Source organism: Cyanistes caeruleus, chromosome 7, assembly GCF_971803275.1.
Source record: "Cyanistes caeruleus chromosome 7, bCyaCae1.hap1.1, whole genome shotgun sequence".
Lineage (NCBI taxonomy): Eukaryota > Metazoa > Chordata > Aves > Passeriformes > Paridae > Cyanistes > Cyanistes caeruleus.
Genome location: NC_141707.1, coordinates 9803253 through 9814301, shown reverse-complemented (window position 1 = coordinate 9814301; position 11049 = coordinate 9803253). Strand labels below are relative to the sequence as shown.

At 44.0% G+C, this 11049-nt stretch overlaps 1 long non-coding RNA gene across 1 annotated transcript; it reads left to right on the top strand.

The window, feature by feature from the left end:
• The first annotated feature begins 5349 nt into the window (after window positions 1–5349).
• LOC111931907 (uncharacterized) lies at window positions 5350–10549 on the top strand. Its single transcript, XR_002865815.2, has 2 exons — window positions 5350–9400; window positions 9782–10549. It is a non-coding gene; the product is annotated as an uncharacterized LOC111931907 (long non-coding RNA).
• Window positions 10550–11049: the final 500 nt, after the last annotated feature.

Genomic DNA, 11049 nt, shown 5'->3' with positions numbered 1-11049 from the left:
GGGTGTCACAGGCAGATGGCCCTCACATCGAACTTGTAATAGTGTCCTTTGTTTCTAGAATAGAGAAGAGCTGGGGGATTTGAATTGGGGCTATCATTCAGTGCATAAAAATCATCTCGTTTGAGGATTGTATTGCACTGTGCAGCCCCACCTTCCCCAGCCAGAGTTAGTACAAGGAATTATTGGGAAAGGAGTATTTTCCCATGCAGCACGTCACTTGAATGTGTCTGCAGTCTTAGAAGCAGGATTACCCTACCTTCTCCAAGGAATGGACCTTGAGCACTAGGAGGTTGTAGCAGGGAGCGCAGCTATCAAATAGCCTTACAAGATAAAACATCCTATTTGTATTAGGGATGTCTTCCCATTACAAGTTTGATGTGAGGGCCATCTGCCTGTGACACCCGTCACCACACTGAGCTCCAGGCTTGAGTCAGCTGATCTGGCTGGCTATGCCCATGTCCCCTTCCTCATCCAGCGTTCCATATGCTCCATATCCCTCCCAAAGCTGCTGGGTCACAGAGGACGACCTCCCCGATACAGACTGTACATTTTATCACTCAAGGCTATTGGGCAGCTGCGCTCCCTGCCACAACCTTCAAACCTGCCCATGGTACTAGGGCTGCATTTCTAGGGCTTTCCCGGAAGTCATAAATAAAATTTTGCGCAAAAGAAGACTGAAATAGGGTGTAAAAATGTGCGGCATTCATGTGGTGCATTGAGTGAGAAAGGGAACATTTGCATAACCATAAGCCAAATCATCTGATTCAGCCCTGGAGATCAGTGTGGTGATGGATGTCACAGGTAGATGGCCCTCACATCCAGCTTGGCATAGTGTCCTTTGTTAGAGGGAAAGCCCTCCTAGAAATGAGCCTTGACCTGGTTTGGAGGTTGTAGCAGGGAGCGCAGCTGTAGCATAGCCTTGATAGATACATGGTACTGTCCCTATTGGGGAGGTCGTCCTCTTACAAGTTCGATGTCAGGGTCATCTGCCAGTGATATCTGTCACCACACTGATCTCCAGCGCTATGTCTGCCGATCTGGCTGCCCACACACATCCCATTCCTCACACAATACACCACATGAATGCCTCCCATTTTATGGGACGCGTAAAATCCTGTTTTTCGTAAAATTTTATGTCTGACTACCGGGAAAGCCCTCCTATGGAGGAATGGAACTTGGTTGGGTTTGAAGGTTCTGGCAGGGAGCGCAGCTACCAAATAGCCTTGAGTGATAAAATGTACTGTCTGTGTTGGGGAGGTCGTCCTCTGTGCCCCAGCAGCTTTGGGAGGGATGCATATGGAGCGCTGGGTGAGGAAGGGGACATGAGCTTGGGCAGGCACATGGGCTGACTCAAGGCTGGAGATCAGTGTGGTGACGGGTGTCACAGGCAGATGGCCCTCACATCGAACTTGGCAAAGTGTCCTTTGTTTCTAGAATAGAGAAGAGCTAGGAGATTTGATCTGGGGATATCTTTAATTCTGCACATAAATACATCCCGTTTGAGGGTTGTATTGCACTGTGCAGCCCCACCTTCCCCAAGCAGAGTTAGTACAGGGAATTATTGGGAAAGGAGTATTTTCCCGTGCAGCACGTCACTTGAATGTGTCTGCAGTCTTAGAAGCAGAATCTCCCTACGTTCCCAAAGAAATGGACCTTGAGCACTAGGAGGTTGTAGCAGGGAGCGCAGCTACCAAATAGCCTTAATATATAAAATATATAATTTGTATTAGGGATGTCTTCCCATTACAAGTTCGATGTGAGGGCCATCTGCCTGTGACACCCGTCACCACACTGATCTCCATGCTTGCGTCAGCCCATGTGGCTGCCCAAGCCCAGGTCCCCATTCTCTCCCAGCGCTCCATGTGCATCCCTCCCAAAGCTGCTGGGGCACAGAGGACGACCTCCCCGATACAGACAGTACATTTTATCACACAAGGCCATTTGGCAGCTGTGCTCTCTGCTACAACCTCCCAACCAGCCCAAGGCATTAGGACTGCATTTCTAGGGCTTTCCCTGTAGTTATAAGTAAAATTTTGGTAAAACAAGACTGAAATAGGGTGTAAAAATGGGAGGCATGCATGTGGTGCATTGGGTGAGGAAGAAATCTGTACATAACCAAACAAATCAACTGATTCAGCCCTGGAGATCAGTGTGGTGATGGGTGTCAAAGGCAGATGGCCCTCACATCGAACTTGTAATAGTGTCCTTTGTTTCTATAATAGCGAAGAGTTAGGAGATTTCATTTGGGGTTATCATTAATTCAGCACATAAAAATCATCCCGTTTGAGGATTGTATTGCACTGTGCAGCCCCACCTTCCCCAAGCAGAGTTAGTACAGGGAATTATTGGGAAAGGAGTATTTTCCCATGCAGCACGTCACTTGAATGTGTCTGCAGTCCTAGAAGCAGAATCTCCCTACGTTCTCAAAGAAATGGACCTTGAGCACTAGGAGGTTGTAGCAGGGAGCGCAGCTACCAAAGAGCTTTAAGAGATAAAATGAACTATTTGTATTAGGGATGTCTTCCCATTTCAAGTTCGATGTGACGTCCATCTACCTGTGACACCCGTCATCACACTGATCTCCAGCCTTGACTCAGCTGATCAGGCTGACCATGCACATCCCATTCCTCACACAATGCACCACATGAATGCCTCCCATTTTTTGGGACGCGGTTTCAGTCTTGTTTTGCGTAAAATTTTATTTAGGACTACCGAGAAAGCCCTCCTAGGAATGGAGCTTGGTCAAGTATGGAAGCTGTAGCAGGGAGCGCAGCTATCAAATAGCCTTGAGTGATAAAATGTACTGTCTGTATCGGGGAGGTCGTACTCTGTGCCCCAGCAGCTTTGGGAGGGATGCATATGGAGCGCTGGGTGAGGAAGGGGACCTGGGCTTGGGCAGGCATATGGGCTGACTCAAGTCTGGAGCTCAGTTTGGTGATGGGTGTCACAGGCCGATGGCCCTCACATCGAACTTGTAATATTCTCCTTTCTTTCTAGAATAGAGAAGAGCTAGGAGATTTGATTTGGGGCTATCATTAATTCAGTGCATAAAAATCGCCGCGTTTGGGGATTGTATTGCACTGTGCAGCCCCACCTTCCCCAGCCAGAGTTAGTACAGGGAATTATTGGGAAAGGAGTATTTTCCCATGCAGCACGTCACTTGTATGTGTCTGCCGTCTTAGAAGCAGAATCACCCTACGTTCTCCAAGGAATGGACCTTGAGCACTAGGAGGTTGTAGCAGGGAGCGCAGCTACCAAATAGGTTTAAGGAATAAAATGAACTATTTGTATTAGGGATGGCTTCCCATTGCAAGTTCGATGTGAGGGCCATCTGCCTGTGACACCCATCACCACACTGATCTCCAGCCTTGAGTCAGCCCATGTGCCTGCCCAAGCCCAGGTCCCCTTCCTCACCCAGCGCTCCATATGCATCCCTCCCAAAGCTGCTGGGGCACAGAGGACAACCTCCCCGATACAGACAGTACATTTTATCACTCAAGGCTATTTGGCAGCTTTGCTCTCTGCTACAACCTCATAACCAGCCCAAGCTCCATTCCTAGGAGGGCATTCCTGGTAGTCATAAATAAAATTTTGCACAAAACAGGACTGAAAGAGCGTCCCAAATATGGGAGGCATTCATGTGGTGTATTGTGTGAGGAATGGGATGTGTGTGGGCAGCCAGATCGGCTGACATAGCGCTGGAGATCAGTGTGGTGACAGATGTCACCTGCAGATGACCCTGACATCAAACTTGTAAGAGGACGACCTCCCCAATAGGGACAGTACCATGTATCTATCAAGGCTATGCTACAGCTGCGCTCCCTGCTACAACCTCCAAACCAGGTCAAGGCTCATTTCTAGGAGGACTTTCCCTCTAACAAAGGGCACTATGTCAAGCTGGATGTGAGGGCCATCTACCTGTGACATCCATCACCACACTGATCTCCAGGGCTGAATCAGTTGATTTGGCTTATGGTTAAGCACAGGTCCCCTTCTTCCCCCAATGCACCACATGAATGCCTCCCAGTTTTTGTAACCTATTTCAATTTTCTTTTGCGCAAAATTTTATTTATGCCCTCTTAGAAATGCAGCCCTAGTACCTTGGGCAGGTTGGGAGGTTGTAGCAGGGAGCGCAGCCGCCCAAATAGCCTTGAGTGATAAAATGTACTGTCTGTATAGGGGAGGTTGCGCTCTGTGCCCCAGTATCTTTGGGAGGGATATGGAGCATATGGAATGCTGGATGAGGAAGGGGACATGGGCATAGCCAGCCAGATCAGCTGACTCAAGCCTGGAGCTCAGTGTGGTGACGGGTGTCACAGGCAGATGGCCCTCACATCAAACTTGTAATGGGAAGACATCCCTAATACAAATAGGATGTTTTATCTTGTAAGGCTATTTGGTAGCTTCGCTCCCTGCTACAACCTCCTAGTGCTCAGGGTCCATTTCTTTGGGAACGTAGGGTAATCCTGCTTCTAAGACTGCAGACACATACAAGTGACGTGCTGCATGGGAAAATACTCCTTTCCCAATAATTCCCTGTACTAACTCTGGCTGGGGAAGGTGGGGCTGCACAGTGCAATACAATCCTCATACCGGATGATTTTTATGCACTGAATAAATGATAGCCCCAATTCAAATCCCCCAGCTCTTCTCTATTCTAGAAACAAAGGACACTATTACAAGTTCGATGTGAGGGCCATCTGCCTGTGACACCCGTCACCACACTGATCTCCAGCCTTGAGTCAGCCCATGTGCCTGCCCAAGCCCAGGTCCCCTTCCTCACCCAGAGCTCCATATGCATCTCTCCCAAAGCTGCTGGGTCACAGAGGACGACCTCCCCGATACAGACAGTACATTTTATCACTCAAGGCTATTTGGTACCTGCTACAGCCTCAAAGAACCTCAAGGTCCATTTCTTTGAGAACGTCGTTTAAGGGATCTTCCAAGACTGCAGACACATCCAAGTGAGGTGCTTCACAAGGAAGTATTCCTTATTTTTTACTTTTTTTATGCTTTCCCAATTACCGTGCGTAGCACCACTCTGGCTGGGGGCATTGGGGTGTCAGAATGTCATACAGGACTCAAGACAGGATATTTTTTTTTGTGCTAGATTAATGACAGCCCAAAATCAAATCCCCTTTCTCTTCTCTATTCTAGAAATAAAGGAGAATATTACAAGTGGGATGTGAGGGCCATCTGCCTGTGACAGCCATCACCACACTGATCTCCAGGGCTGAAAAGTTGATTTGGCTGGTTATGCACAGATCCCCTTCCTCCCCCAATGCACCACACGCATGCCTCCCATTTTTACATCCTATTTCAGTCTTCTTTTGCGCAAAATTTTACTTATGACTACTGGGTAAGCCCTAGAAATGCAGTTCTAGTACCTTGGGCTGGTTGGGTGGTTGTGGCAGGTAGCACAGCTACCAAATGGCCTTGAGTGATAAAATGTACTGTCTGTATCGGGGAGGTCGTCCTCTGTGACCCAGCAGCTTTGGGAGGGATGCATATGGAGCGCTGGGTGAGGAAGGGGACATGGGCTTGGGCCACCAGACCCGTCGATTCAAGCCTGGAGATCAGCGTGGTGACAGGTGTCACAGGCAGATGGCCCTCTCATCCATCTTTTGATAGTTTCTTTTTTTTCTATAGTAAAAAGTGGAAAGGAGATTTGATTTGTAGATATAATTTTTTTCAGCTCATAAAGATAGCTGTGTTTGTGTCTTGTATTGCTCCGTGTTTAATTTTCAACTACTTGGGATGTCTGTATAAGTTATATGTAGACATTTCTTGGAATTTTTACAGTTCGTGCCATGTGTATATTTTCACTTATACATGAGGATGTCTAATAAGTTTTGAATTTGCCTACAATTTTTCAGTATGAATGAAATGCTACGATCCAGGATTACGAGATTTTGGTAGGATGGAGGAGCAGATAATTTTTGGAATATCTGGATGTCTTAGCACTTTGGGATATAAACTAGGGCATAATTCAGTAACATGATATGTAGGTCATGTGCTAATCAGAGTTGTGAAGGAGAATCTTTTGAAATAAAAGCCCCACCCAACAATCACCAGGGAAGATATTGGGTCACAGCAGGCTGGCCATAAGCAAGTAATGTGTTGAGGCTGTGGAAAAGGTTTGATTTCAGTGAAAGAAAAATTATGCTGTTTTGAGATGGAGAGGTTACAGCACTGGAGGCCATAAGTCACGTGTGGGATTGGTAGGAAAATACCAGGTTTGACTTATTCCTGTTTTTTTTTTCACTAACTGCAACTATATTATTTATGTCAATTTTATAGCTACAAAAGGTTCTGGAAAAGCTATCCAATACGACTGTATTTAAAAATCCGTTACTTTCTGTTCAAAAAAATAATATTTGCAGTGGTTCTGAAAAGAAATATCTTTCTTTTATTCTGCGTCATAAATTTTAGTGTCACAAACATGATGTACAAGAAAATGGATCAAAGTGGAGAAAGAGCATAGAGTCTTATTCTGGAGCAGGGGTTTCATGATGAAGTGAGATCATCTGCAATATGTTACTTAGAACATGGGGGCAATAAATCCACTTAGTGGAGGCATTTACCATGAATTATTTCACTTGTAGATATTTCCATTTAAATATGCTATGTGGAAGACTTTCTGAAATTAGTGTTTTCTCATAGTTGTGGAATCCAGTGTACAAGTTTTTCCAAGAAAAGTGGATTTTTAATGTCACTGAGGACTCTCTGGAAGCCATTTAACAAAGATGCCTTGAAGGCTTCTCTGAAGTGTGTCAGAAGTTAGGCTTTTTCTTGTTTGCATTTGTCTAGACTTTCTATTTGGTGTGGGGAAAACCTTGGTGTGGCACCTGAGTCACCTGTTTTCACAACTGTAGAGACAAGAGCCTTTAATTTTACTCTGGTCTTGGTATGTATAAAATGGGCTAGGAGGCTGTACTTGTCTTAGATAGCTGCATTCCTTTTCCTGTACACCTTTCGTTTGAAATCTGGATAGTTGAAACTCATTTTCTCCTGTTTCATTGTAATTGCTTCATTGGCATGTATTAAGGAAAATATTAACACAAGTGATTTTTATCTAAAAGAGAAAAATAAAAAAAGGTATTGTAAAATCAAGATGATGCATAAAGAAAAGTTATTCTCTTCTTCTGAGTATAATTGTCATTGCTTTGGATAGAAGACTGAAAGTATGAGGAAGGGACAGCAAACTTAACTCCAAGGTATGTTGTGTTTATCTCCATAACAGGTGGGTTTTCTAGGAATCCCAGCTAATCTAATATTGGATCATTGGTGAAAATCTCCAAACCAAATAATAAAATAGGTAAAATCATTAATATCCTTATCATAGCATGTGTGCACAGTGGAGGATTGGTGTCTTCCTTATAAACTCAGTTTAGGAATCAGAAGAACATGTTGGACTCAACAATCTTTCAAGTAGAAGCAATAATACGATGGTTTGAAAAGTGGGTATGCTTTAAAGGAATCTCTTCATCTTTCATGTGAAATATAATGCTGAAGAAATTTATTTTCTTCTATGCTTTGATGTAAATTTGACTTATCTGTTTCTCTCAAATAACATGGGTGATCTCTGGGGCAACTGGATATCACTTCTTGAATTCTGCAGGCGGTGTCATTTTCATTCTTTGAGGGAGAGAAGGGGAAAGGACGAGGCATGAGGTTATAAAGCAGTATATGCTCATCCTTACATAGACCTTCTTGCAATACTTATAACCAGATGTCTGTCTTTCCAGTTATTGTATTTTTCTGATTTCTATCACCTTGTGTGATTCGGTGCTATCTGATCTTATTAGGCTAAATCCCTCTGCATGAGGTATGAAATGCTGTTTTAATAGCAAAAAATGCCCAGTAGGATTGTTCCCTTGGGAACCTTCTACTGAAGGTGAGCTCCCAGCACCTGACACGGATCTGATGATCCAGGCGCTGTCTCGCCGAGGTGCTGGGCTGTCTCAGGTTCTCATCCCAGGCTCCATGATGATAGCTCTGTTTGCATTCCGTGCCTTTTCGTGCATCCTCACTGTGACAGGCATCAGGGGAATCACAAAGGCAGCAGATGGTCTGTGCACAGTTCCCTCAAGCATAAAACAACATTTCTGTACTTCTTGTCAGGACCTTAAATTGCACACTGTTCTGTTTGATTATTTTCAAACCCTGCATTGGCCATAGGGGCTCAGATGAGAAATATTTGCATATCACAAAGTGGGAGCAAGGGCTGAATTAAAGTGGCAAGCAACTGGATTGAAACTAAATTCTAAGTGGAAGTTGTATGCGCTCGTTTTTAACAACGGTTTATTTTGTTATTTTTAATGAAAGCAGTGACCTCTACTAGAATTGAACAAGACACAGGTTGTGTACAGTGTGTTTATGGGGGTTTTTTTTCTGTTTTCCCTTCACTGGCCAGATATACTGGAGTCGTTCATTTATGCCTAGACTTAAAATAATCAAACCTGTAATATGTAACATGTACACCTAAAATGTATATTCAAATGTAGGCTAAAGAATATGAGTTCCAAATGAGTTTATTATCCTTAATGTTATTCTGCTGCAGTTCAAGTAAATATAACGTATTAGTTGCTCATTGAATGCAGTACCACTTTTCAAAATTCAATTTGCTGTGCAGGATTTTTCCCAAGATACATTGGATAATGTCAAGTTTAAATCTGTACGTGAGTCTACAGAGATCGCCATGCAGATGGAGCTGTGGAAAGCCAGAGGAAAGATTTTCATAAGCACATGGGGCTTCAACAAATCTGCTTAATTTGTTTTCCTCCCTGTTGGAGTCTGAAACACAGAGTGTGTACCCTTGTTTCTGATACCTAGCTCTGAGATCCAGAAGAACACTGAATTTCATAAAATATGAAATTTATGAGCATGTTTTTATAGTGATAACATGAAAACAACTATTGAAGTTAGATAGAAAAAAGCTAACAGGCTTTGGAGTTTTTGTCCTGACGCAGAGAACTGAAATAAGCGGGACTCCCCGTGAGGGAATATCCCCAAGGAGCTCAGCTCCGAGGAGACGGAGAAATCCAGGAGTGAAAAGAAGTGCAGAAGAAGCGCAGCAACAGAATCAAAAGAGAGAAAAAAGAAACAAAGAATTAAAGGAAGTTATAAGTGGTGCTCTGTGAGTGTCAGAGAGAGCTCACAGAAGCCTCTATCAACGCCTGCCTGGATCAGAGCAGCCAGTTCCTGAAAGAAATCTGTCTGGAGAAAAACATGTGCTAACAAATTCCGGAGTTCCAAGGGCCTGGGACTCGCGGAACATTGGATTCTGCTGGTCAATAATCTGAAGATAGCCAACAGGTCTGGCAAACTGTGTCCAGTCTAGATAATGGGATTGAGTATCTCTAAAGACGAATTGTTTGAACCCAGGATATAGGAAAAGGTAAATATGAGGTTTAAAGAGTTAGGAACTCCAGAATATGGGTAGATGAACTGCCCTTTCTGAAAGCATGGGAAACCCAGAAATTCCCCAGTGCACCCATCCCTTCAGAGGACACGGGGGAGGAGGGAACAATGTGAGGGGAGGCTGAACACCGGGAGACTTTTGTGATTATTTCAGAAAGCAAAGTGAGCAGATTGTTACATTGTTTGAGGTTAAAAAATCGCATGGGGGTAGACATGATGCGTTGTATGGAGTCTTTTTGGAATCTTTATATTCTGAGCAAATCACGGCGTGTGTATGTGAAGAAAATGCTAGAAAAAGTCCACGCCGTTTCTGAAACACGCCTTTAGAATAGCCCCTTCCCTCACTCTCTCCATGCAGGCCAGAGGAGCCACAGAGAGGGAGGGAGCCGACCCCACTCTCTGACGAATTTGAGCACCTAAAGGTGATGTCAGAAAAGGCTGGTGAAGGGGACACAGCGGTATTCGCCCATCAGACAGGCCCAGGCCACAAGGAGCGGTGGGATAAGGCGGGATGGCCGAGCCGCAGAGTGAGCCCGAGCAAAGGGGCGAGAGATTAGAAGCAATGTTAGGACGCTGCCATAGACAGGTGGCGAAGGCTAAGGGGCTGAGCAAAGTCACAAAGGCACGCCCCACAAGGAGACCCATGACACGGTCCATGACGAGGAGGAGCCGGCCCTCAGGGGTGAAGGTTGGCGGGGCCTCCCGTGGAGCCGCGCATGCGCCGAGCCTGCACAGTTCATTCGGGAAGTAGGCCCAGGAGTGTGACGAAGAGTTGCGATTTTCCTCTGGGGTCCTGTTTCTGGCACAAGAGGCAATCGCTCAAAAAGGGATTTATCTCCTGGATAAGAGTTTCCCCCTAAATATAAGTTTTTAGAGGTTTCTTTTCCTCAGATTCAGAACCAGCAGAGGACGGATGGGGCTGGCAGCCAAGGCACGGCCCGAAACGCTGTCGTCATGGCAACCACCGTTGAAACAAGTAACGGCAGCTTCGTGAAATAACCGAAATACAGAAAGCAAGTAACAAAAGAAAAAGAAAAAAAGAAAAAAAGAGACAGTGGAAAGCTAAGATCATGTCCTTGAGAAATAATTTTCACAACAGCAGAAATAATACATATCATATTTGAGGTGAAAATGAAATGGTCAACGGTAACAAGTGGAAGTTTTGTAATGATTTATCCACCTTTGAAAAAAGGAGATTTTTAATTAGGCAATTTAAAAATTAGAAGCTTTGTAAATTGTATTTCTGGTTAATCTGCAGATTGTTGTAGTCATGATGAAGTTTTAAAAAGAAGTGCCTTCAAAAATAGATCAAAAAGTTTATAGATCTTGTATAATGGTATATATATGGATATTGTATTTCTAATGATATATGCTGGTTTTTTTTTTATAAGTAACATGGAAAATTATGATAGTTATGAATCCTAAGAAATTTAAAAGATTCCTGCTTTGTTTCAGTATTCTCAATACATGAAGGTTTTGAAAATGTTATCTTCTCTATACAATTACTGATAATGTAACATTGTATGATATGGAGTGATCAGGTATTACTACTGTAGTTACAGTAAATTTCTGCAAAGTGCATCCAAATAACAAAGAGCTGATTAAATTCTAATTGTTAAGAATTTT